Raw genomic sequence first — 5,543 nt, 5'->3', positions numbered from 1 at the left:
TTCTCCACGTTGGTCAGGCTGGTCTCAAACTCCTGACCTCAGGTGATCTGCCTGCCTCGGCCTCCCAAAGTGCTGGGATTACAGGCCACTGCACCCGGCCTGTATTACTTTATTAAGGGGGCTCCCTGCCCATAAAACCTGAATTTGCCCCCTCCCTCATCTCCAAGTAGGACCAAGGTCTCCCTCTCTCTACTACTCTGTTTTCGTGTTCTGCCAGGTATCTCCGATTAGAACATGGCCTAGGTCCCCTAGCAGGTACACAGGCCTGCACTATTTGTTAAATTGAATTGCATGCTTGACTTACTGTTGTGTGCCTGCCAACAACCCCCACCACTGACCAAATAAAAAGTTCTTAGCAATGGAATCAGTTCCTAATTACTGTGTAGACTGGAAAGTCTCTCCCGAAGACTCTTCTGGAAGTCCTGAGAACTTTCCAGACATCTGTTAATGGGAAGCTAATTTGGAATTTGGAAGCTAATTTGTTTAACTGATTCATTGATAAGAGCTCTTGAAAATGCATCTGCTTATTGGAGACACTTTGTACAAGATATAAAAATCAGTGGCAAATGTCACATTCAAGGGAAGATAAATCCAGTGAATAAAGACTTCAGTAGCTGTTAATGAGGGATGTTATTTCCTAATAACCAGACAGCCATATGAATCTCAGTCAGAGCACCCAGATATCCTGGTACCTAGAGAATCCCCAGGACAAAGCTGGTTTCCTTTGCCTTTTCATCCTGCTCTGTGCCAGGCTGTGAGGGGAACCCACAAGGGAGACAAGTTCTACAGAGACAAGCTCTATTGCAGGGAAAGTGCGGAAATGCTGCTGCTCATGGAATCCTTAAACTGGCATATGATACACATTTTGTTGATGCTCCTTGCACCCTCGCCATCCCTTGTGAGGGAAGTCTGTTATCCCTGTGTTATAAACAAAGAGATGGGGGCAATTACCAGCCAACAAGAGTTAAGCGATGGAGGTGGGAGCTGTGCGTGCATCTGTGGGCAGAAAACAGAAAAGCCCCGTGTGTGATTCCCTAGACCACTCTCCAGGGTCAGGATTCAGGAGCTAAGGGAAAAAGGGGCCCCGCAGCACCATTGAGAAGGATTCTCTTCCTTTCCTGCCTCCTGTTCCTTCTTTTCTCATATATTATTCTCCAAACACTGGGCTTCTCAAACGAAATAGGAACTTTTCCCCTTTTCATTTCTTTGTTCAACAGACCTTTCTATGTAGAGGCCCCTAGGAAATCTTTCAGGACCACCTTCAAGAATCACCTGCTCTGATCTGAACTGAGGACCCCCTTTTGGGTTTCTGATGCCTTTTGGTTTTATATGCTCAGACATGTAAAGGCTTCAGCTGTCATGAGGGCAGGGGCCCCCATTCTCCTTTGCTTCTCTGCTCTGCAGGGCAAGGTGGGTGCTCAGTGACCATGCACAGTGAGGACAGCAAGCACAGCTCTGTGTCCCACCCTCCCCAACAGAGCTGGGATGATGGAATAGGGCCTCATGACTGGAGAGACCCCAGGTACCCACGGAGTTCAGGTGCACTGGTCCTTGGGGGAAACAGCTGCTTGTTGGCCTACCCTCCCTTCCATCCACAGCACCGTTTCCTGGAAACCTGCCTAGTGCAGATTGAAGAAAGAGAAGCAGAAACACCAAAGTCCATTCTTCCCATCCCACCCATAGAAAAACCCACATACGCAAAACGATAAGCCCTTTCCCCCGCCTGGCTTCACCTTCCAAAACACTTTCACGTCCATATCCCACTTTTTCATTCCAGTAACACCCCTGTGAGGTAGGCAGAGCAGTGAGCATTCCTGTTTTATAGACGAGGAAACTGAGGCTCAGAGAGGCTACCTAGTCTGGACAGGACATTCCAGTTTTATGGATGAGAAACTGAGTGCCTTTATTCTGTTATGTAGGTTGAGAAGACTTGGCGACACCCTAAGAGAGACAGAGAGGCTGCACGAGTGACTATCCCCTATGCTGAAAGGCAGGAAGGAGAGGGGAGGTCCTAAAATAAGTTTCTGCACCGCAGGTGTCCTCTCTGTGCTTTCAAGACTTGATGCCAAGTTAGATGTCTTTGAAATGGGCAGAAACTCTCCTGGCCCACAAGGGGGCTCCTGTGAGCCCGGGCAAGAAGTTAAACAATGTGGAAGCCTTACCATTGAGATCTCAGGATTTAGGCACGCTGGGCAGGAAGGGGAGGCAGAGATATGGCCCCATCTGGCTCCTCCTCAACCAGAACAGCTCCGGATTTTCTGTTTTCTAGATTATGGTATCACAGGGGACTGTGTTTGAAACAAGTTCCACCTCCCCTGGAGTTTGCAAATTTGCATAAACAATGCCTCACTAGTCAATGCCAAGGGAGGAGAGTGTAAACCCCAGGTCACAACACGGGGCCCTCTGGTAGAGCAGGGCAAAGCTATGCTATGTTTGGGCTGCAGACTGGCTTTACGTTTAATTTTTCTTTTTTTTTTTTTTTTTTCTTGAGATGGAGTTTTGCTCTGTTGCCCAGGCTGGAGTGCAGTGGTACAATCTCAGCTCACTGCAATGTCTACCTCCCAGGTTCAGGTGATTCTCCTGCCTTAGCCTCCTGAGTAGTTGGGAATACAGGTGCATGCCACTGCACCCGGCTAATGTTTGTATTTTTGGTGAGATGGAGTTTCACCATGTCTCAAACTCCTGACCTCAGGTGATCTGCCAGCCTTGGCCTCCCAAAGTGCTGGGATTATAGGCGTGAGCCACTGCTCCTGGCTTGAGCATGCTCTTTTGATGGGGCTGTGTTCCATCGCCTGGGTCAAAATGTCCCTTTTATCTAAACAGTTGCACAGTGCACAATCACTCAGGCCAGTTGTGGACAGAAACCTGCCGTGTTTTGTTTCCTGCTTTTGGGGAATGGCCTTCTTCAATGAAGCAGTGACAGCAAGATGCAGAGAGCAGCAGGCTGAGGTTCAGTCCCCGGAGTTTGAGTTATGACTCTGCCCCCTGGTGGCTGGGTGACCTTGGGCAGGCTGCATGACTTCTCTGTGTCTTGCAACCAGGGCTCTTCCTCTGCCTCTCAGCTGTTCTTCCCTGGAGGGTTGTGGGAGAGGCAAGGAAAGGGGCCCTTGTGGTAGTTCAGCTACTGAATCATCAGGCAGCCCTTCCAGCCTGGCAGAGCAGATGGAAAACTGGCCTGTGTTCCTCTGTTCAGGGTGTCCTATGGAGTCAACCCTTAGGGGCTGGCAGGACCTAATAGATAGCCTGAGCCCCAGAAGCCTGGGGGAAACGTTTCTCTCTGCAGGTACCCAAAGTACATCATAAGGCCAGCTGCAGAAGGGATGCAGGTCAGGTGCCCTCCCAATCCAGGGGCCGAGGTGCGCATGTGACCCTGGTGGAGTGCTGGCCAAGATGGCTGGCGTCCTTAGTTTAGCATCTCCGAAAGAGCTCGCCCTAAATTGTGCTCATTTGCATAACATAGTTGTGGGCTTGGTTGACAGGGACAGCAAGCATACTGGGAGTGGCATAACGAGACTGTGGAAGGCTGCAGGGGAAATCAAGTCCCAGGTGCTATTTTCAGACTTAACTCTCTCCTGAGGGCCAATCTTGCCAGTTGGACATCTTCACTGGGATGTCCTGCGCTGTTGCTCTTGGCTCCATAAAGTTGTTGTTGTATAGTTCTGTAGTTACGACCCAGAACCACCTCCCCTCTACCCACCTGCCACTATCATAGGACTACCCTACCAATCCCTTCTCCTCAACAGGCTTCAATGTGGCTCTGCCCCTCACTGACTGGGTAGCCTGACACAAATCATTCATCCCTTTGAACCTCAGCTTGCTCATTTGCAAAATGGGGATACTAAGTAACTACCTCATGGGATGATGATGAGGACTTAGAGGAATTAATATACATAAAGCACTTAGGAGAGTGTCAGGTTGCTAGTCAGCACTATGTAAATATCCCTCTACCAGCTTTCTATCTGAACTTACCTTGTATTGGGAACCATACTAGATCCTGCAAGTTCAAACTCTTAGCACCACATTTCCCAGAATATGCTTGATGGAACAGGGTGGGGAACACCCCAGTGATGCTCAGCCTTTTGGGAAACAGTCTATGTCATGGTCCCCTCTGGGATACTCTCACTGCGTTTGAAAAAGGAACATCTTCCTTTTGCTTCCTTTCAAGATTGGCCCATGCTCGTTTCTGTACAGACATAAATAGGAATGGTTTCTACTTTTTTTAATGGTAGGAAACAAAACGATTAAAATCATGACACATGAAAATCATGTGACATTGGGATTTTAGCGAATGTACAGTTCTACGAGAACACAGCAGTGCCTGTTCATTTACACACTGTCTATGGCTACCTTTGCACTCTGACAGGCAGAATTGAGTAGTTGGGACAGATACTATCTAGTTTTGCAGTCATGGTAATGCATAATGATGTTTCCATCAACCACGGTGGTCCTGTAGGATTATAATGGAGCTGAGCCAGGTGCGGTGGTTCACACCTATAATCCCAGCACTTTGGGAGACTGAGGTGGGTGGATCACCTGAGGTCAGGAGTTCGAGACCAGCCCGGGCAACATGGTGGAACCCCCATCTCTGCTAAACATATACATATTAGCCAGACATGGTGGTGTGCACCTGTAGTCCCAGCTACTCGGGAGGCTGAGACAGGAGAATTACTTGAACTCGGGAGGCAGAGGTTGTAGTGAGCCGATATCATGCCACTGCACTCCAGTCTGGGTGATAGAGCTGGATTCTGTCTCAAAAACAAATAAACAAACAAACAAACAAAAAAACCAAAGATTATAATGGAGCTGAAAAATTCCTATCACTTAGTGGAATGGTAGCCCTGTTAACATGATAGTGCAATGCATTACTCACGTGTTTGTGGCACTGTTGGTGTCAACAAACCCACAGCACTGTCAGTTATATAAAAGCATCACACTTACAATTGTGTCTAGTACACATACAAAAATGTTACTGGTTTATGTATTTGGTATACTATTTATTGTTATTTAAGAGGATACTCCTTCTGCTTGTTAAGAAAATAGTTAATTATACAACAGCCTCAGGCAGGTCCTGCTGGAAGTATTCCAGAAGCCGGCATTGTTATCTTAGGAGATGACAGCTCCATGTGTGTTACTGCCCCTGAAGACCTTCCAGTGGGACAGGATAAGTGAAAGATAGATATATTGATGCTCCTGACCCTGTAGGCCCAGATTCATGTGAGTGTTTGTGTCTTAGTTTTTAACAAAAAAATTAAAGGTTATAAAGCAAAAATACAAAATTTTAAGTAGAAAATACCTTAGAGAATAAGACTATAAGAAAGAAAATATTTTTGTACAATATTTTGTATGATAAGTTTGTGTTTCAAGTTAATATTATTACAAAACAGTAAAAAAGTTAAAACAGGCTGGCGCAGTGGCTCATGCCTGTAATCCCAGCACTTTGGGCTGCTGAGGCAGGCAGATCACCTGAGGTCAGGAGTTCGAGACCAGCCTGGCCAACATGGCAAAATCCCATCTCTACTAAAAATACAAAAATTAGCTGGGTG

This window comes from Colobus angolensis, unplaced genomic scaffold (assembly GCF_000951035.1).
Source record: "Colobus angolensis palliatus isolate OR3802 unplaced genomic scaffold, Cang.pa_1.0 Scaffold172, whole genome shotgun sequence".
Taxonomy (NCBI): domain Eukaryota; kingdom Metazoa; phylum Chordata; class Mammalia; order Primates; family Cercopithecidae; genus Colobus; species Colobus angolensis.
Note: the sequence above shows the minus strand (reverse complement) of the source record.